This window comes from Anser anser (genome assembly GCF_964211835.1).
Source record: "Anser anser genome assembly, chromosome: Z".
NCBI classification, from domain to species: Eukaryota; Metazoa; Chordata; class Aves; order Anseriformes; family Anatidae; genus Anser; species Anser anser.
In genome coordinates, this window is record NC_139723.1 from 2756874 (window position 1) to 2778963 (window position 22090).

General features: G+C 38.5%; 1 protein-coding gene across 4 annotated transcripts in view; it reads left to right on the forward strand.

Annotated features, from left to right (window-relative positions):
• The window catches only part of LOC310890289 (uncharacterized protein), a gene marked incomplete at its 5' end in the record, with an annotated part of 67643 nt that extends 46082 nt beyond the window's left edge, over positions 1-21561 (forward strand). For 3 of the 4 annotated variants that reach the window (XR_014577158.1, XM_083819124.1, XM_083819125.1), the window contains one exon: positions 500-21561. The remainder of the gene's footprint in view (positions 1-499) is intronic. The other variant, XM_083819123.1, reaches the window with a different exon arrangement.
• Between the last annotated feature and the right edge of the window lie 529 nt (positions 21562-22090).

Genomic DNA, 22090 nt, shown 5'->3' on the forward strand with positions numbered 1-22090 from the left:
TACTCTATTTTGAGCATGTCTTAAGGGACTGCGGGTTTGGGCCTCAGTTTAGGCTCCAGGATTAGCATTCCTCTTGTGCAAAGAACCATGGAATTTTAATGAATACAAGTAGTCAGAATTTCTGCAGTCTCCCAGAGATTTGTTTATTTACTGATTTAGAGACATGTTTAACATCTTACTTCAGTGGTGCATCTGTACCAGCACCATACTGAGGCAATGGTTAAAAATCCGATGTTGAGAAAAGAGTGGCATCTGTGAGTCATATATGCTCCTAGATGCATACATAAATGCTCTTTGAAAATACTGTCCCTGGCATAGATTATGATATATTGAAAGACTACAGCAGACACAAAGATATGGCACCATGGAGTTCAGTCCATCTTCTTTTGGGAAATTTTTGCATTTAAAATAAAAATTATATTTAAGGCAAAATTTGAGTCTGTGCTGTAAATGTATTTTTTTTTTTAATTATCAATTACATATTTTTTTTTTTTTTTAGGACAAGGATATTTTTAGGAACTGATTATCTTAACACCTGGTTTCATGAAATAAGGAGATCATATTGAAGTGATGTATCATGCTCTATCATTACCCTATGTCCTCAAAAGGAGATGGGTATTTAACTTCACCTGGTAGAAGCTAGCAGCCATTTCCCAGGTCTGTATCTCAGCTGTTGCTTTTCTTCAGGTTCTCTGAATTCTTTTCCCCTGCCCTGAAGATCCTCCTTTGGAATCACAGGGACCCATTGCACAACAAGCCAGGGGAGCTGGCCAAGGAATTTTCTGAAGTCCTTTAATTTGTGACATGACAATAGGCCAAAAAGCTTCAACCCGCCTGTAAATCAAGATGCTTGGACGAAGCATCTTGCTGGGCCCAATACTTTGTGCCGATGGTCTGCATGGTATTGAGAGAGCTGACCAAGCACAATGTTTTTAGCTTTAGGATGGGCCATTTTAAACTGAATCAAAAATGCTTTGGGACAAGGTTTTAAACCTTTCATTGACATTTGCTTTTGCAAAACAAAAGTGACTGCCTATGTGAAATCCAGCCATACAGTCCTGAAAATCTGGCTGAATTTCTTCTGTAAGCAGAGCCAGACAATAATATTCAACATGGTCATTTTATTCCAATAGTATGAAATGTTTTGAATATTAGTTGCTTCTTAAAATGAATATAAATTTCAGCAAATAGAAGGAAAACCCACAACCTCAAACAAAAATTAAAAAATAACATATTACCCAACTTTCAAATTCTGCCAGAGTATTTTATATGGTTTCTGAAACTAAGCCACACTATCAGCTTGTTCAGTTTTTTGCACTACCAAAATATATTCTCTGTTACTTAATTTGCTTCCTAATGTCACAGGTAAATGACTATTACTGAATTTTCATCTTAAAAAATATACATCCTTTTCTATGATTTAAAAGAAAAAAAATGATGGTTTTAGGCCCCTGGAGGCAAACTTTGGTCAAATCTGGTTACATAGTATATCATCTATGAAAAATTCAGCAGGCTCAACATTGGTAGCTGAAGCAGTGTTCCATTACAAAATTTATAATAAAATTGAAATTGTGTTCTTAACAGCCTATATGAGGAGGGTTTTTTAAAGCAGCTAATTACCTCTTAAGTCAATTACTCCACTTGTTCCCCCAGTGACTCTACTCTCCCCAAAATGTATTGATTGAGTTTTTCATTATTTCCGAAATAAGAAAATAAAATCTATGAAAAATCAATAGCAAAGTCCACATGAACAGATGTTAATTTTCTGCATAGTTCCCTACATGTTCAAGATAGGGAGTTTATCAGCATGGGGCATGATATTTTTCATGGATCTTTTTTAGTTAGTAAAGTCAGTAGCAGTAAAGCCATGAAATTGGTAGCAAAAAGTCAACTGCACATTTGAATACTTAATTTTGTGGCTATAAACAGCCACGTCACATTTCCAGCAATAACAATGGGATGGTTTTCAGCACTGCTCTACCAAGCAGGCATGTTTTCTATTTTCTGCTTGTATATACAATTAAAAGCATTCCCACCAGAGAACTCTGCCCTGCATTCACTTTGGAAACAGAGCATGGGGAGAGATGGCTTTCTAAAAAGTCAAAACCCTGCCTTTCCTTGGGCCACATCATGAAAGAACAGATCAGCAGTACATTCACTTCTACAGCTTCTATCGAAAGTTTGAATTCACTGACTAATTGTCAATAGCTGTCATGGTATACAATTCATAAGGACATCTCCATTCAACAGAAAAGTATTTTTTCTTCTGTGTGGAAAGGTGGATTTACCTTTTATCAGACAAGAGATGAGGAATTGAGCGCATTAGGTACAGGCAGGTTATTGTCTTGCTCTAGGGTATATCCACTATCGCTTGCATTCTTGTTGAGTAATAATGAGATACCATAACCAAACAGTAGAAGATGCATGTCAGATGGTTCTCCAATAACATTAGAAAAAAAGCAGCTGATGTATGGGATATTGAAGGCAGATTAAGTTGTTAATGTATATTAGTATATTCTTAATTTCCTTTTAATTGAAAAAGACATATTGACTTTAATTAGAACCATTTCACAGGAACTGTCAATTAGCACATGTCAAACTAGTTAATTCAGAACAGAATTCTTTTAATTAGGGTCTGCTTTCCTTTAACTGTGGGGCCAATGAAATCAGCCTTTTCTTATCAAGATTTTAAATGTCTCTAAGATATACAATACAAATGTAGTCTCTTATCTATTATTAGAAACCCATATGGATAACATTAAAATGATGATGCTGGCATTGTTCATGCAGCACAAATCAGAGTTTCCTTTATGACTGTTTGAAAAAAAAAAAAGATGGCTTTGAAGAAAGACTATTTTAAATACACAGATTTATCCTACTTTAAAGAGACTACAAAATTTATGACATGCATGTTCACATTTAAAGTATTATTTAATACGTCTGCTCAAATAAATGGGCCTATTCAAACGTTTTGTGTGTTCTATCAGCCAAAGACACATAAAACATTTTCAAAGCATGCAGTAATGTTCTTCCCTTAAATGAACTGTAATCAAAAGGGGAAAACAGACTCAATGGTTTTTTTTTGGGATGATATAAAACCAGCATTGTTAACTTCCATTGCATCTGAATTTAACACTGATTGCTAATCCAGTGGCTGCGAACACTAGTGAGCTAGTGTCATCCCAGTTACCAAACAGCTTATAATCCTGGTCTTGACTTTCACACACATTTTGTGAATATCCCTGAGTTTGCTGATGAATCTCAATTCATGGCTGACATATGTGCACAAAACCCTTCTCTGTGGTTTCTGGGAAGTGCCAAGTGTGACACCTGTAGCACTGGTAAAGTTCCTTCAGGAATAAGAACAGCTGGGGAAAATATAACCAAAATATAAAGGGAATGATATCAAAACCTAGACTTAGTTTTATCATACGGGGTTTAGCCACTGTTTTACTGACCTATATCAACAGAGGATTACAGAGATTAGTGAAAAGAATACTTAATAACTGAACTGTGGATTCCAAAGAGGATTATCCGGTAAGATATTTTATGTATCCTGATGCTTTGTTGAACATATTAGGGACCTGATTATGGGCCTGAGTAACTCAAAACAATAAAAGAAGCATCATTTCCCAAAATGCATCACAACTGGGATGCATTAACATTTAAAGTGTCCTAGAATTATACTTAATCTAGGATCCTAACCACAACATATTTATTTTTTTCCCCAGGGCAGCTCTTTGGTATGTGGTTGTCAGTACAGTTGTAAGATTGCCATGTGCTAGAATGTGTGTTAAGGTTTCCACAAACCCATGAAAAGTAGGTAAACTTTAGCTTGATGAATAGCTGAACTGAGAATAATCGTGTCCTGGGAGTTCTTCAGATCAAGCAAGAGGCTCTGTAGATATGTCACTTTGCTGCCTACCATCCAAGGTACGAAGCGTACCTTGAGTATAAACTAACAGCTGTAGTGCTACTTTTAAATGTGATTGTAAATAGGTAATATAAACCCCTCATATTTATTCATTAGTCCTATTGTGGCCCATATTAAATCTCTGCTTATCAGTTTAAATACTTACCATAATTTAGAGTTCTTTAAGCAGATCTAAGTCACTTTGGCACTGAATTGCATAATCCGACTTCTTTTATAACACAGCTGAAACAATGCTTTGGATTTTGATCATATTGCTCAACCGGCAATGTATTGTTTGTTTCAAAATGACAATTAGCAATAACCCTTCTTTTAACATCATCCCAAATGTTGGCTGTGCATAGGAAGTATGGGTACATTCACCACATGGGTTAGACAACATGAGGTGACTGCCTTTATGCTCATATTTTATACATTATGCTGAAATGCTTTTAACTATGGGAAATTCTGTTACGTTACAGGGAATGTTTCAGTCCTTGCAGTATCCCAGTCAGGTGGATAATAGTTTATCTAGTCTATATCTTAGAGCTGGGACAACTGAGGAAGAGCTATATGGAAGAACTCTAGCCCCAAACCCGTTCTGTTGGTAGTGGCATTGAACGCAGAAGCTCCCAAATCCCTGGAGCTGTACTGCAAGGCATATTTTTCCTAATTAATACTAAGGCTATTCACTGCATGGCAGCAGCAGTAATATTTACGTGCTTATGGATCTCATGATTAAGTAGCAAGCTTTGACTTCAATTAAACCTGATGCAACAAGTCATTACAGAACTTCAAAGCACTTGAACAGCATCAAGACCTTAACAATTATCTGTACGACATCTTGCAGCCTCTGTTGGCTCCTTAATCTTCTGCAGCAGGCCCAACTTCTGTGTCAACTTTGGTCTATGAGAAGTTGAACCTTAACACAGGTTATTTAAAAAAAAATATATGAAAATGCTGCAGTTTACAATGGATTTCATCCAGTCTGACATTCCTTTTGGGATAAGTACTTCATAAAAATTGCCCGTGTGATTCATGTACTGTTCATGTATTGTTCATGAATCAAACCAAGAGCCATTTAAAAATGGCTAGCATTAGGGAAATGTAATAGCTTTTTAACAGATTATTTAAATGTCTGTAGCTCTGATTTCCAGCCATTTTATCCAAACAGCTACAGCAGAACTATCCCTGAAAAGGGAGTAACTTTCTGATTAAGCTCTTTTGTTGTTGGATTTAAGAAATATTTTAGAAGAGAGAATTTCTCAATTATGCATTCATCCTTCAGAGCCTGGGCACGGAGGGCGCAGCAATTTGATCAAACCCAGCTGAAAGCACTAATGGATTGGAGAATTCATTCTGTTTTCACAATCACAGCTCAGAAAGAGCTGGGAGCTGAGCAATCTCTTCTGCAGGACGACTGGTGTGCAAGACATATCGTCGGTAGTTTCTGGTCCCGGTGGCTCGGCGTGCCTGATACTTGGGTACTGTGATGCACCAGGGCATACATGGTGCACCCCTGAGGCTGAATTACGGTCCAAGCTATCCCCCTGTTTTCTGTTTTGTGGGTTTTATGTGTCCCAACGTAATTGAAAACAGCAGATAGGCTCATCCGTTCACACATTGGTGGCCCCTTGACCTGCCTCTGCCAGCAGCAGAGCCTGCGGTCCCTCGCCTGTTGAGCAGAGGCCAGCCTCAGACCGGGTGCCTTGCACTACCACAGCCTCAGCTGCTCCTCTATTAAACAATTCTCTCAGCGTAACTAAAACATTTGGGTTGTTAGCATGCATAATAAGTTATATTTAAGAAGGTTTCAAACCAGCACATTGTATTTTGCGGCAAAGTCATAAAAATATGCTAACGTGATAACATCTAATGAGGGAAATGTTGCATGCAGATGTCTGTTTGCCTATTATCCTGTAAAATGACTGTATATTTTTATTTATATGAATAACATTAGACACAAACATGTTACCAAAAAAGCATTCATTTAGGAAACATATAAACACAGTATGAGTCTAATATAAGAAACTGTTTTAAAACACATTTTTTAGTGTTTATAAAATGAAGAGAAATTAAAAAAAAATTGTTCCAAAGTACATTTTTTTTTCTCCCTCATGACGAGAAAGAAATATAGGTTCTCAGCTGGCATATTATTTCTGATGTGGAAGTAAAGTGAAATTTGTGCCTCGCGTCATATATCCTTTACATGATGCAAAGGAATATAATTTTATTTTTGTTTTATATGAAGGCTCTGTCTGGGCACATTGGCCACCAATTTCATTTTTATTGCGGTGCATGGATAGCAAAGTCACATATCCTTACGTTAATGCAAAGGGCATGGGAAAGGAAAGGGAAAGTATAATTTTTGTTGTTGCTGTTGTCATTTGAAATTTCCATAGTGTCTGTGCACATTGGGTACCATTTCATTTTTATTGCACTGCACTGATAGCAATGTCACATATCATTAAGTTAACACCAAGTCAGAAAAAAAAGAAAAACAGATATATTTTTTTTTCCTGCTATTACCATTGTTTGAAATTTTTTGTACCGAGAGAATATAATTTCTGTGGGGTGGTGGAAAAGTCTAATATACACTGTAAAAAAAGGCATATACATTTATATTTTTGTATTGCTCCATGTGAGGGTGAATAGAAAATGCAATACTACTGACATTTCTTATTGGTGGGATAAAGGTTTGCTCAATGTCTAGAAGTGGCTAATATAGAAACAGGCATCTTTCAGGAGAACTGGAATAACCCCACAGTCTAATTTCCCAAAATTGGTGTATTTTACTGAAGAGCTTACCTCATATATCCTAAAATAACCCCCATGTCCACCTCACTGTCTTTTAACCCCTGTGCAGAGACCGTGACCCTCACTTTGGGATGGGGAGGGTTAACCTGTAGTTGTGATGGATCCACTCCTCATTGCTGACATGTGTAAATAATGGCCATCAGGATGGACACAGTGCTTATCTAAATGGGGAGCACCAGGCAGCTGTGTGGCTGCTCTGTTTTACGTGGCAGGTCATTGTACAGGTCAGCACTAATAGCAGGCAGGATTACTGCCCTTGGGCTCCTCTGGGAAATTTGTGCCTCAGTATGGTGAATCTACTGCCAACAGTTGTCTCAGTTTTGGAGGGCAACAGAGGCCAACTTGTTTTGTTTTATTTAGTCTATTATTAACCATTCCCATATCATGCCCAACACTGTTTCTTTATCCTTGACCTTTGGAGCAACTCTGTTGTAGTACTGTAATTCAATGTCCATTTTTAAGCATCCACTCTTGGAAAGACAGATACGGGGCTGCCAAAAGAAGATGGCAAGAAGGACCAGTATGGTCTGCGGTTGTGATAGGCCTACTAGTTTCAGGTGGACACCATGAGTTGCAGCTGGGACTCTCCTCTCCTGGCAGAATACTGGAAGCAACCTTCTGTGATTCACACTTGAATTAATGGCTCAAGATGAGGAGGCTGCTCCTAAGGGGCACCTCACACCCTGTGCTCACACCTCTTATGGTGTTTCCACCTGGTGCTCATGGTTGAGATTGCTCCATGGAGGACTGTCTCAGTCAGCTTATTCAGCATTTGTAACATTCTGTTCTGTTGTGGGATGTTTTAAAGGTAAACCCCACTGGGATATGTGGTTTGGACCCCACAAGACCAGACATAAAGCTGTGGCAATACCAAGCTTGTCTGTGGGCCTTTGGAGACCCTGTTACTTGGGGTGGATTATAACAGCTTCCAGGCTGTTGAGCTCTTGACAAGGAGCAGGACAAGGAAGGACCTAGTCTGGGATCTGTGGTTGGTGTGAACAAGCTGAATCTGGAAGGACAAAAGAACCTCGGCCAACTTGTTTAATGAGAGCTGTATGGTACTAAACAACCACAGATGTATGTAATAGATTTTGCTTTGTCACAATAGGCTCCATCCCAATAAGCCACCTGAACACACAAATATGTGACAGCTAGTATGGTTTGCATTTTTAATGCATTTCCTTGCGTGAGGCTTGGAAAACCTCCTCTTCACCCATTGCCACAGGCTACTTCTGTGTGACAGCAGCAGCACTCCATCTTCAAAAGATCACGTATCATGAAAGAGAAAACCATAAAAGAAAGACTGGCCAGAGGAATCCCGTGAGTCCACCTATTCTCATGGAGTATGAGCTATCAGCACCTGTACTGGTGTTGCTGTTCCCTGGACGGTGTCCACCAAACAAACACCCTTCTGCAGCTAAGGCAGAGTGAGTATGGGTTGCTTGCTCTGGAAATGTTGGGCACAACTTACAGTGGTGCTGGTGTCCTTTTCCTCCTCTACCTCGAGCAAGACAGAACAAGTGTGAAATATTTTGGAGCAGGTGTTAGAGAAAGCAGGAAAACGCAGCAGTTTTGGAAGAAGTTCTGGAATGGGAATACGCTGCTGAGCTCTCCATCTGGAGAGGAAACCCAGAACCACCCTTTCCTTGCAGGAAGAACAGGAGAGTGTATGTTTAGGGGTTTGTAGAAGACAAATTATAGCTTGTTTCTAAATGTCTCCATATGTTTTTATTCATGTTGTATACTTTCCTCTTGGCTGTACTGGAGCTCTTTTGTTTCATACTGGCATGTCACAGAACATTTGAAGTTATAAAAGACTTGCGTATCTCAGGGCTCTGTAAACAAGACATGATATTTTTTCCCCCTCCCTGGATTTTTATCAAGCTCATTGGAACTAATTCCCTATTGCTCCACAACTTTATAGTCACATATATTAATGATGAGTGGGTGCAATATGCTGGCCATATCTACGTGACATGCCTTTCAGTGACTGAAATTGAGTTCTGGGGTCACACGAGAAATTTGTGTCCAAATCTTACATCTGAAGTATGTGTTGTACCTGTCTAGACAACAGGTGATATTCCAGTTTTTAATAAGCCCCTTTTCTATCTCCACAGAATATGTTGACAAGCTTTTCTGATAGTACTTTAAAATTAGGAGATGTCATACACAGATGTACACACATATACAAGTATATATGTGATTTCCTACTTTTTTTAGTCATAGTGATTACGTGTGTGTATATATATATATGATCTCTTCTACTTGTATACATATATATGAGATATTTTAAAATGAAAAAAACTTTTAGGAAAAAGGTTAGTCTACAGTACTGTTGCGGAACATGAGCATAATTTTTGTGGAAACTATGCTGCTCAAGAGCTGTGCCCTTCACTGCCTGTACCGGCAGGGGGGAGGGGAGGCAGGGAAAGTCCAGTGACAGCAGCTGGATGCTCTGGCCGTGCCAGGACTGCTTCCACATCAGATACCAAGAGAGAACAGTTTGCAAACAGTTTAGCTGCTTGTGCAGAAGAAATGGCAACACACCATTTCTCAGTGGCGGCGATAGGCTTGCTTTGGCTGGACATGAGTCCTGGTGGTTTCTGACGGCCACAGGACACCACGCTGAGCACAAGGGCTCGGATCTTGAGGACCAGCCAACACTCGCCCAGGGACAGAGCTCAAACATCAGTTTCATATTTGGAAGATCCAAGAGACATCTGGGTGGGGCCGCAGGCGGTTTGGGGTTTGGGAGCAGGATAAACTGTCCATGTTGACATAGCTATTACTCATTATAACCATGTTGACATAGAAATTACCAAAGTTCGGCTTTGGTAATTCCAAACCCGCTTTGCAGTGGCTGTGTAATGGGAGGAACAATAGGCAACTGGCCTCATATACAATGCATTTTAATCCAATTCTTTATATGGTTTGATTTCTAAATGATCTCTCATCTGCCTATTCCCTGCATTTTTGTGACAGTCACTACAAACGTTGGCATGCTACTGACTTGGAATGGAAAATATTAGTGGGAAAAATGGTTTTTCTCAATATGTTGAATACACTGCCAAAATCTCTTTGCAATCCACCTGCAGTCTGAAAATTTATTTGTCAAAGTAACCAAAGTTGAAACATGGTATGATCTTTACACACTGCTTGTATGCCAAACAAACAAAACTATCCAAGAATACCTTTTTTTTTTTTTTAAATTCAAACTCACATCAGTGATATAAATTACTAATGACATTTTGTAATAAAATTCCCTGGTGTTAACCTCTGGGATAACTGAAACGCATAGTGATAGACAGTGGTCATCAAATAAATTTAGAGCTTCTATTACAAAACTTATCCTTGGGGCCTTCTGATGAGGAATTTTTTTTGACCTGCTACCAACCCACATCTCTCATCTCTGAGACTCTTTGGTGGAAGATCTCTGCTCTTGTGCACATTTTGAATAATAATTTACTGCATGAACTTCAGGGCAAAAAAATTCCCACTTCTCCTGATTTGATCACTTATGGATCTGCTAGGTGACATACAGACAGCCTGGACAACCTTTGCAAAATAATAAAAAAAATAATAAAAAAATAAAAAAAATAAAAAAGAAAGAAAAAGGAAGCTGACTTATTGTAGCCAAGTTTTTGTTCAATTTTTTACAGTTAGGACACACTGGGCACTGATAGCTTATAAATATTAACATGCTATGGTAAAGTTAATTTAGGATGAAGCACTGTGCTTGATAGTAACTGGTCTGATTGTGGCACCAGGAAACGACATCATTTTGCTGGGTGCTATATTTGCCACAGCCAAATCTCTATTCTCTTCTTACTCAGACAAAACTACATTGAACAGGAATTTTCCCACGTGTAGTGAGTTAGTTTTTCCCCTTGTAGTGAGTTAGTTTTTCCCCTTGATGAACTCATGCTCTAATTAGAAGAGATGTCCTTATATTTTTTCAGCAAATTAAGTTTATTAATATCAGTCTGATAATCTTTATTGTCAAGTTACACTTAATACTTATGATGAGATTAAACCATTAAAATATCTGTAGTTCAAGAAAGTATCTCCAAACCTCAGTCAGAAGAGAACAGTTTAAAGCAAACATTCAGATTAATTGATGATGGGATCATTTAATGCCTAACTGCAAATAAGAAACCTAAGACAAAATCTATTAACATTAGACTGAATCTTGAGGTCATCACCTACCCTTTGCAATCACGGTCCTGAATGTTTATACATATATGTACCAACTAAAAATGAATTAATAACTTCAAGATTTAATCTGATATTATTTATTTTTTTTTTCTGGTTGTTTACTGTGTCTGAACAGCTTATGTAAATACTCTAAGCTGTTGCATAATCTGTAATTGCTTGCAATAGATGAGGTAGCAGGCTAGTTAAAAGCACGTGTCTTGATTATAAAATAAAAAGAATCACTATAACATTGCTTCACTTAAATGTTTTTTGGAAGAATAAGTGTTATAAAATATAATTAAAGAGCCTGAATTTTTAAAGACTAATGTAAAAATATTGTTAAAATCCTAATTATACACTAATTAACAAGTGATTCCAAAATAGATCATACTCCTCTATACTTTAATACATTCAATAAACAAAATTTGCAGTAACAAACCAAGAGGCTGCTAGTGTGTCCTGCAGAAGACTTACTGATATTTAGTGAAAAAATACTCAGAAAACATTATTATATTTCTTCACAAGCAACTTTTAAAGTGAAAATTGTATTAGCACAGTTGACCTGTCACGAAGGGTAGTAGAATATAATTTGATGCAAACACAAAGTTTCTGGAATGGGCCAGAAAAATGAGCAGAAAAGGCTTTGTCTGTATCTTGGTAAAGATTATCTTTCCAGACATCTAGTACAACATGTACAATTATGGGTTACATTCATATTTGCTTTCACTGATGGATATCAAAGATATTAAAATGGTGTTTGATAGTCCGCTGATGGGTTTGTTATTTTTCTGGCATAGTGAATGAGTGGAAAGAAAATCATTTGGGAAAAAAATAATTACTTCTCTTCCCTAGATTGATGATTATACTCATCATAGGACCTGATGTCACACTGTGCTGCCAGGTGACTGCGTATCACCCAACAACCCTTCTGCCTGGACCGTGGGTGCACCCCAGGGACTAGCCCTGGGGCAGGAAAATGCTGGGTGAACCAAATTCTTCTCCATCCCTCTAAAAACGTGGTTGTCAGACCACAGGTGTCAGGACACGGTATGCAGTCATGGAGAACTTACAGCAGCAGCAGAAGATAACAAAAAACTTGCAGGTTTCCAGGTGATTTTTTCCTGTATCCTACCACTTATGGGATACACTGAGGGACTGCCCGTCCTTCCCTCTCTGGATAGAAGGGAAATTAATTCCTCCTGTGTACGAAAAGCCCCACCATTTTCTTCTCACTTTCAGACACCAGACAGAGTCATTCCCCACTTCACAATACGCTGTGCTACACAGAGCAAAACACAATCTCTCTGTAACCCTTTCCCTGTGGGGCTTTCTCACCCTTGCTGATTGTTTTCCATGCAGTTGTGGTGCTATTTGTGGTCTTCAAGTGAAAGCTACTTCCCCTTAATAACACATTTTCCTAGTCTGCTTTCGTGCCAGATGACCTTGTTTAGCTTACAGGGCCACGGGAAGGAGCTTAAAAGCCATCGTTTTGGGTGAGCACTGAATGGACTAAGACCTGCCTGCACTTTTTTTTTTTTTTTTTTTTAGAAACACTTGAGAAACAACTACTGCCACAATCACAAGGGAATAGTGATCTCTCTCCATAAATTGAATTCGTCTATAACCTTTTGGCACAGACCATAAATAACCTTTATATATTTCACGCACACACAAGGACACACACAGTACACTACATGGATAATGTATATAAATATTTACAAAAACACAAACTAACTGTAAAATGCCATACAAACTATCCATTTATTAGCAAATGGTTAACTGCCTGTGCCAATCAATACCTGGGCTGTATGCCTGCCTGCTCTGCTTGCTATGCCACGGTACTGGCGGCAGGTACAAAACCATAGCAAAGAAAATAATCCATGGGCAGTAGGGTTGTTTCTGCAGAGGTCAAAACAGAGATGAGGGAAAGGAGAGGCTGCATTCTGGCTCCTGAAAGGCTTGTATGATTTCTGCTCTGCAGTCTGGAAAGGAAAAGAATAAAGGAAAAAAAATAAAAGTAACCATTTTTAATTCTGAAAATTACACTCTGTAATATTATTTAACTTTTCATTTGTACACACAGCTAGCATGATAATAATATAAATAAATGAATAAATAAATAAAAGCTACAATTCCAAAGTGCAAAAAAAAAAAAAAGCAAAAAATCCATAGTACTAAACCAGAAAATGTTTACAGAGGGAAGAATTATTCTTACCTCAGCTTTATACCTAAAAAAGAGTTATTGCGTAGGAACCAGCTAGGCTTTCTAACTTTTTTCAAGTTCACGTTTGTGTTTTAAAACTATAAAAATATATCCTGTCTGATGAATTAGAACCTTTGTTTTGAATAAATATTTATCGTAAAAATTATTATTCATCATAAAAAATATGACGACTTTTGGGGTAGAAAATAATTGATGGTACTATACGTGAGAAAGTACTATATGTAGGAAAGTATTGAAATTTATTACGTATTTCAACATTGACACAACTGATTGCAGAAAATTCAGGATAAAAAGGATTCAATTCGCAACATATGTCATTTTGATTTTTGTTCAAAAAAAAAGTAATTAAATTTGTACTTTCCAAGTCTAATGATGATGATTTACATTTTTCAAACAAACAAACAAACAAAAAGAACTGTTAAGGAGAGGAATCAGAGACCTATTCCAGCGGGTTGAAATGTCCATTTTTTAATTTTTATGTTTTTTGACAATTTGGTTGAACGTTCAGCTTCAGCTAAGAGAATCTGACAGTCTGTCCTACTAGCATGGGATAATGCAGGGCCAGACAATGCCTGGCTGGAGCACAGTCAAACAAGAAACCCTTGGAGGCCACAGAAGCTCTTTGCCTCTTGCACATCTTTGGTTTAGGTGACTGGGATCGCAGACCTGGAAGCTGCAGGAGCAAAATGGGCAGGGAGCAGACAGACTCCACATTTTCAGACACTAGGTAAGAAAACCTGATAAAAGGATGCTGCAAACTATGCCTTGACTGCAGCGCTTGGGGAAACCAACATGCCTCTGCTCTCAGAGCTGTGTGCTTATTCTTACCAACACAGACAGCGTACAGCTAGAATACATTGCCTCTGACAAATAATAACAAGCTGCTGTTTAACGATTATATATTCAGAAATGTGCTGTATAAGTTGTAGCTCCTCACAAATATATCCTCCTAAAAGGATGACCAAAACCAAGTATAACCTCCTAAAAGGATGCCCAAGCTTCCCCGTGGTGCAGAGGCTGCAGCATGTTTGGGGGGCCGCCGGGTGATGGAAACCCCAGGAGAGACCTGATCTGCACATCAAGTCATGGCGCACTCTGGACCACTGAGCCTGAGAAGGAAAGCTCTTTAGGACTATTAATCAAAATGTGGTTTGGTTTAATGGTAGCATTTTGCTAATGCCTATTTAATTGAGAGGTATGCTATTTGGTGGTGATTAACCCTTTCACAGCACCAAGTAGTTCACATTATGTCATGACAAGTAAAGAAAATGAGGACAGCACAGGGTATTCCTTGCCTAAATAATAAAATACAGAGTATACAGGAATAAATAGTAAAATAGGAAATAAATCTGCAATCACTTGAATACGCTTGAAGCTATTACATGGCTTTACAACAAGTTTAACTGTGATTACTTGCTTGGGTCCACCTTTCCTGTAAACTTTTTGTTTTTAAACCAAATGAGGGACATTCATGCGGGCTAAACTGGTTGTAACTCCTATGCCTTCATGTTTCCCCTGAAGCAGTTGGAAACAATCCTGCTTCAGATTTATTTATTTTAATTTCAGTTTAGGAAAGTATAAAGTTAAGGAGGGACCTCAAGAACTCAAAGAAACTTTGGAGTTGAAACTCTGCCAGGTAACATAAATAGATTAGAGCATACACTCTGACAGGCCGAAAGCAGCTAGGAATGAAAGATCAAAGAAGCCATGAGAAACAAAAATAGCCAGAGATCTCCAAAACAGATATCATATTATTAAATTAATTACAAGCACAAGAGGTACATGTGTAGACATTAACATGTGCTAAAGAGAGGGGAGAGCCAAGTCGGAAACTGAACTTCTATGTTCCTTCATTTCTTTTTTTCTCCACTTCATTAATACCAGTGTTCAAGGAAGCCTCTTTTTTACCATGCATTTCACTGGGATTTCATCTAGTTAATAGGGGTTCCACAAATTAATCTGGGATGCTGCAGCATAATTCAGCAGATTATGATTTGAAATAAAATTTCAAGATATTACCCTCTATTTTTCATTACATCATCTCATTTGATGGTCTTAAATTGGTAGTCATTAAAGATTCAAAATTAACAGCTGTTACCACAGCACAGTGTTTGAAATTCTGAGACAAATTTCTCTGATAAGATAGACACATCAGAAAAAAATATTTTAATGACAAACCCAGTGATTTTCCCTATGATTACTGTTTAAAGCCCTCAAATGTTTAGATTTTTATCACATCTCCTTATGGTCAACACTTACCAAGACTCAGAATTTAACCTTTTTCTAGTGAATCAGCTCCCTCAGTATTTTAATGAATTTTTGTTTTTAAATTGGATTCCAAGGTCAATTTTCACAGGAAACAAAAATATGGTCTTAACAGACCGATGTATGGCATAAAAACAATGGAGGAATTTGAGGGATTCAGTTAGAACAAATTACCAGGACAAAATATCTCCCTCTAAAATTCTGAAGCTAGAAATTTATTAAGTGCAGTATGTACAGACGGGCATACACATTGTCTTTTAAAGATAGTAACAATAATAACAATATACAGCATCCCCCTGCTAAATCACCCTTCTTATTGTTGAAAGGCATTTATACAGTTAACTTCAGGGTTTTGGGGTTTCTTTTGAAAAAAGGTGTGAAATTCCAGGTTCATTTTAATGCTGAGAAAGCTGATCAGTTCTTCTAAAGATAGTCAGAACTTGGCGGACAACAACCTGGAAGGACCAAACCAGCAGCTTCTGCAAACGGGAGCTGAATTAATGCATAAGAGGTGAAGGTGAACCAGGAACAAAAGAGCTCTGGACTTTCAGAAATCTCGTGATAAGGACAATTCAAGGAGACCGTGTTAGGAAATAAATTTTTGTATAGAAAGGAATTCTTACTGTGGATTAAAGTTTTATTCTTTGTAGTGCATCGATCCAGTCCCCCCAGTAGGAAGGGCAATCGAAATTGTATGAGGTTAGGATGGATAACCATCTCCACTGTGTTCCTCTAGACATGCCCATACAGCTGACTGGGAAGGAGAAGGTAAGTGCTAGCCATTGGCAATGAATTGTTTCAACAGGCTGTGGAATCAGTTTGGCCTGTGGAAGGCTGCTGGGGGAGCCGAGATGGCTCCTGAGCTCTGACCATCACCATCAGCTCCACGCGCAGCCCCACACCAAGCAAGTAATGTCTGACTGCCCATGCCCAAGCCAGGGCTCTCTGCTCCTGCATTTGAGCTCAGCTTTCCTGGTTTGTCCCATGGGAGCAGACCCCTGAGACCACGAAGGTGTTAATAGTGCCAGTGGAGACCCGTGCAAGATCTGCTTGTGAAGAGCAGCTAAGGTAGCCTTTGTTTAGGGAATCTCATATTTAAAAGGATAGCAATAGCTGAACTCAACCAGCAATTAAATAACATTTTTTTTTTTGGTGCTCAAAGCCAATAAATAACACAGGCATTTGCATCATACTGCTATATTAACACATCCTGTTGTGTGTAAGAGAACACCCAGGTTCACTCACATCACTTTGGGAAAAACATAGGTCTTAGCTAGCGTGCCAGATTGCAAACCAGATGGTCCTTGGTCTGAGGCTAGCTGACATCAACGGGAAAACTACCTTTCACCTTGGATCCATACAAAGTCTGCAAAAGAAAGGGCTGTTTGTGTGGAGGTAGGCAAAAAAAACAATGGGCACCTCCTCTCCTGCATGTGGACCCACAGACAAAAAAGAGAAGGGCACACGGCTAGACAGAAATAGAGATTAATTCCCCTATCTGGCTTGAAATAAAACTATGGAATGCACCATCACTCTGTCAAATATTTTGAATGGATTTTTTAAAAGGATTGGATTAGTTCTTTGTTATTATTCACTGCTGCTACTTTCACATAAACAGATAAATATGTGACTATTTAAGCAGAATGCTCTTTTCCAGCTTCAAAATTATACAACTGAGAGCAAAGTGTGGCTGTCTAAAAGTAATCAAACCCAATAGTTCATGCTGTATGGTAACCTTTGTGCCTGAAGAGGTCAGGAAGGAAATATTTTCCCACACTAATAGGTAAGCTCAGTTTCATTTTTCAGCATCTGACATGTTCTTGAAGTACTTGCCTGTTACCACTGGAGACACAACATGCCACTGCCTAGTTCTCTGTGGCAGATGTTTTACTAGCCCAGTTAGGAGAAACGTTTAACACTGAAGAGAAGAGGGAACAGTCCCCTTTGCTTCTTAAGGTATGGCTTCATCATCTCTCCCTGTTCTTCCAGCTTTTGGCCCACTTACACTTTCAGTCATTCAAGTGTAATTTTTAAGGCATCCCATAATTCCTCATTCCTGGGGTTTACTTATAAAAACCCAAACAAACACAGAAGTGAGGCATGGCATCAGGTAGCTGGCTCTCCCATGTGCGTAGATACAAAACTCCATGAGTACATCTCTGCTTAATGAGAAAGCACAGGTGTTCTGACAAGTAAGAACAACAAATAATAATAATAAAAAAGCTGCTATCCTGTCAAATATGGTGTGTGTATCAAGGATCTGGAATACAAAGCAGACTTAACAGCAATCACGTTTTGAGTAGAATTCACTTGAATGTAACACCTTCTTCCTCTAAGGTTTTGAATGTAGTATCTTAAAGAAGATCACACAAATTACTCATTCCGGGAACAAAGGCTCTTTTTTGAAAGCTGTCAGCTTGCTGACAGTTATGATGAGCATTTACTTCAGGCTTGTAAAACATATTAATCAAACTTGTTCCTATAGCTTCAGTCCAAGGAAGGTTACTGTTTCTTTTAGAGAAATGTTTTACATAAGCGAAGAGCTCTGAATATATATACACCTTGAATGCAAACCACTGTCTATGCCATTCATTTATTCATAATGAATAAATACTAGTCTACACCAGGCTTAAGGAGGATTGAAGCAGTATACGGAAATCTGTTTATTACAAGACTATTTGCCAAAGACCTATGCACCATTCATTGAACCCTGAAAAACATTTGAAAATATGGGTTGCATTTGCAAATTTCAATGTATGACATGGAGAGCTGGCAAGATGCCTGGTTTCTACTTAAAGGATTGTCATTCTGGGAAAAATAAATTTCTCTAACTAGACAAAAGTCAATGTTTTCATGTTTTACTGCAATCAAACTGATATGGCTGACAATTTAATGTCTCAACACTTAAAATATCTGTGGATAATCAGTTACCTCAATCAATCATAACTACAAGATTTCTCTATTTTCAAAGCTTGTATACATATGACTGAGATATTCAACAGTTTAGAGAAACATCCCTGTCCTTAATCCTTCATGATTTCTCTTGAGCCATGCAGTTTTTTGTTTTTTTTTTCAAAAGCAAGATTTTATAATTGCTGGAAAAAAAAAATCCAACCCTGCACTGTAATCAGATTTTGAAACCTTTGTGTTAATGTCCTGTTTTATTTAATTTTATGTATATTTTATAGTCTGCTTGCCTGTCAGAAAGATGTGGAAATGTGCTGGCATTCCAGCTGAAGACATCATTATGAGTGAGAAAATGCTCAAGGCTTTTTCAAAGTGGGTGCTGAAACATACGTTTCTCTTCTTTGACTCCAGGGGATGCTAACAGCTGCCCCAGCAGACAGGTATCGCAAGGTCAAAGGCTAGCAGAGCCGTGCGCCTTCAGGATTTGACTGCCAGGAAAATAGATAGGTAGTTTCTCAAAACTAATAATAAAAATAGCAACAATGATGAGAAGAAGAAGGAACTGACAACAAAAATGAAAAGAAACCTGCAAGAAGTGAATTCTGGGTAGCACAACACTTGGCAGAGCTGATTTTAATATCTGACAGGTTGAGTTCACTAATCTTTGCTATTCATATTGACGTGAAACTTCATACAGTTTTAGAGATTTGTATCTATTAAGACATGCAGCACTGTTCCTACAACACGGGAACAAGTTTGCTAGCGCCTACTGTTCTTCTTCTTCCCTGATAAAAATTGATATGAACTGTTTTAAACGCCTAGCAGATAATTACTCTGAACACTCAATAAAGAAAGCTATGTCTTCAGAACCTCCTTTATCTTTAAAAAATAATAAAAAGCCAAGCCCCAAACCCACCGACAAGACAAAACAACATTCTTCTCTCCATCTTCCCCCTCTCTTTTGTTTCTTTGATTACTTGTAGCCTTGTAATCAAACTAAGCTTAGTTCCAGGACCCTTGGGGCAGTATCTCTTAGTTCCCTGTCAGGCTGCGTTGCAAAACAATCAATCTTGCTCCGGTGCTCACTTGGCGGAAGTGCCACGACACCAGGAGCACGACGCTCTGCTCGCACTGTGAAGCTCCAATGACAAAAGTTTTTATCAGAAGCTGACTGTATTTAGGGTTATGAATATGCAATGACTCCCATTAGTATTGAAGCACAGGAGCACGGGCTGACATCCCCCGCCACTTTTAGCTGCTGCAGAGTCGTCTAATGAATTGTCTTGCTCTTTCACTCGCGCAGGCTCTGCTGTTATGGCTCCCCATTCCAAGGGGAGTTGCCCAGTTTGAGAATACTATTGACTGCAGAAATTGCCAGGAACTGCTCTTGATTTTGTTAAACGGTGTTGAGACAGTGTTTAAATTGTCAAAACAGAAAACCGTTAAACTCTACACGAGGCAAAGTCACCGTGAGTGAGAGGACCTGTGCACCAGGCGCAGCTGTGCACACGTGTGGTGTGGATCTTGCACACGGTTTTGTGGTCATACCTGTGCAAACAAACACACCCGTGTTCCGGCAGAAGGTCTCGGGAACCTGGCTTCACATTGATTTATCTGTTGTTCTTCCAGCTAGAATAAGTGGGGATAAGGGGGCATTCTCCAAATGAACAGGACTCCAATACATTGCTATTTGATCAACCCTTTAATACTCTTTCTTTCTCCTCTGGGACCCTGTCAAACATTTTTCAGCTCACACATCTGCAATCTTTATGAATAAGGTACTGATAAGAATGTTTCCAACAAATGATTAAGATATCTGGCTTGGTTTGTAGTATTTGAGGAGATGTGCATGCTTTCAGAAACAAGTGGAAAGAACCCTTTTTTCCCAATTGGTTAAATTAAGATTAATTTTTTTTTCCTTTTTTTTTTTTTTTACTATTCATCTGAAATTTTTTTCTGGCACAAAAGAAGCTTTTGTGGCTCTCTGCAGATTGTGAGGGATGGAGCGAACTGAAACAGATAATATATTCCAAGAAGTGTAAGTAGCATTCTGAAAGGTGTGCACATACTGCAAATAATAAGGAATATGAGGTTCTCCCAAGAAGATGTCAGTCCTGTACAGCTCTTTATCCATTTAATCAGTAATGGAAATGGTCCCAGTGCAAGGAGGAGGATCTGTTTAATTTTTACTGTGATTTTTGGCACTGCTGCTCTAAGGCGAGCTTGGGTTACCTCTTGACCCAACCCCAGGAGTGCCTGTTCTCATCAGCTGGAGAAAAAATAAACATAAAGAACATCTACATGTTGGGAGTATCAAATACAAAAGCAGTTTAAAATAAATGCAGTTCTGACAAAAGTGGCTCAAGTATCATACATCAAACACTTGTTACCTCTCTTGGCCTTAGTGATTGCACGTGACTAAGAAAGAGTGAGTGATAAAATCTGAAGAAAGATGAAACCAATCTGGGCCTTTTTAAAGATCATCAATCATTCTGCGCAGCCATGATATTATTAGTTCCAGTAAGCCTTGTTCTCCCATTTTATGGACATCATAAACCCCCCACCCCTCGACCAACACTACCATGGGAAATCATTTTTATGGGCAGCATCTTAGCGTGGGCCAATCAGATCTAATCACATAACAAGCTACTGAATTATTCAACGTTCTTCCTAATTCTGAATTCTTCCTGCACTTTGCTGTCACTGCAGGGTTTTAAAAGTATGTGTTTTTACAATATTTATTAAGAAGATAACCATACACTGGAATTTTGCTTTCTCTGTGTCTTTCAGTAATTGTTTGTTCCCTTAGATTGTTATGCTATATGCACTACTATATAGAGAATATATATATATATATTTTTCTTTCTCTGAAAAGAATAGCAATTCATGATGTGGCAATCGGCTCTAAACTCTTCGGCTTTTAAAATACTGAGTGTAGGGACAACAATAGTGAAACAATTGTGTTCAAACATAAAATATTCAGATTTACTGAGCAAACTGTAACCAGCATGTCTCTTAGCTGTTGCTATGAATACAGGGCTCACATTGTATATGAAAATATTTCAGTTTTAATTGCAAATCTGTGCAGAGATGATTTGGGGTTTGTAATTAGCACATAAATTCCAGACTTTGTGACTGCTGTGAAAACACACATTATTTATGGAACGATTATCTAAATATAATTCAGTGTTTTTTGCTTTCAACAACTACTGTAAAAGTCTGATTTAATAAAATGTGAAAAATTTCCCATCTCTTACACTTCTGTTTACATTATGAAGCATTCATGCCTCTGCACTGCCATTTCCCACTCCACCTGCAGTGGTCTCTGCTTTCAGTGGCTCCATACTTCACTCACACCTCGGGGAGGTTTCTTCACAACCATAAAGTGCCAGGCACTTAATTTGTTTAAAATGAAAGCTTGGATTATGCAAATCGGTCTGAACTGCATGAACAGAGTGAGTTTATGTGACCTCCATCCCCATGCTTTTCATCCAGGCTAGAAGGGGGAGTAGATAGGAGCCCTGTCTGAGCTGGTTTTAAGCTACCGTATGCAGATTTGCGCTTATCCGGACAGGGTTACTGGAAGGACAAAGTTGTCTCTTGTTCCCACCCAGTTATTGTAAACTGCAGGCTCAGCCACTTCTCGCTCCCATCACTGTAGGTGGCAGCCGGCACAAAGCACCTCGCCTTTTCCACGGAAATTCTTCCTTACCAGCAGCCCCGTGTATTTGCAAAATTGGTTGCTCCCACAACCCCTTTCACAGCAATACTTT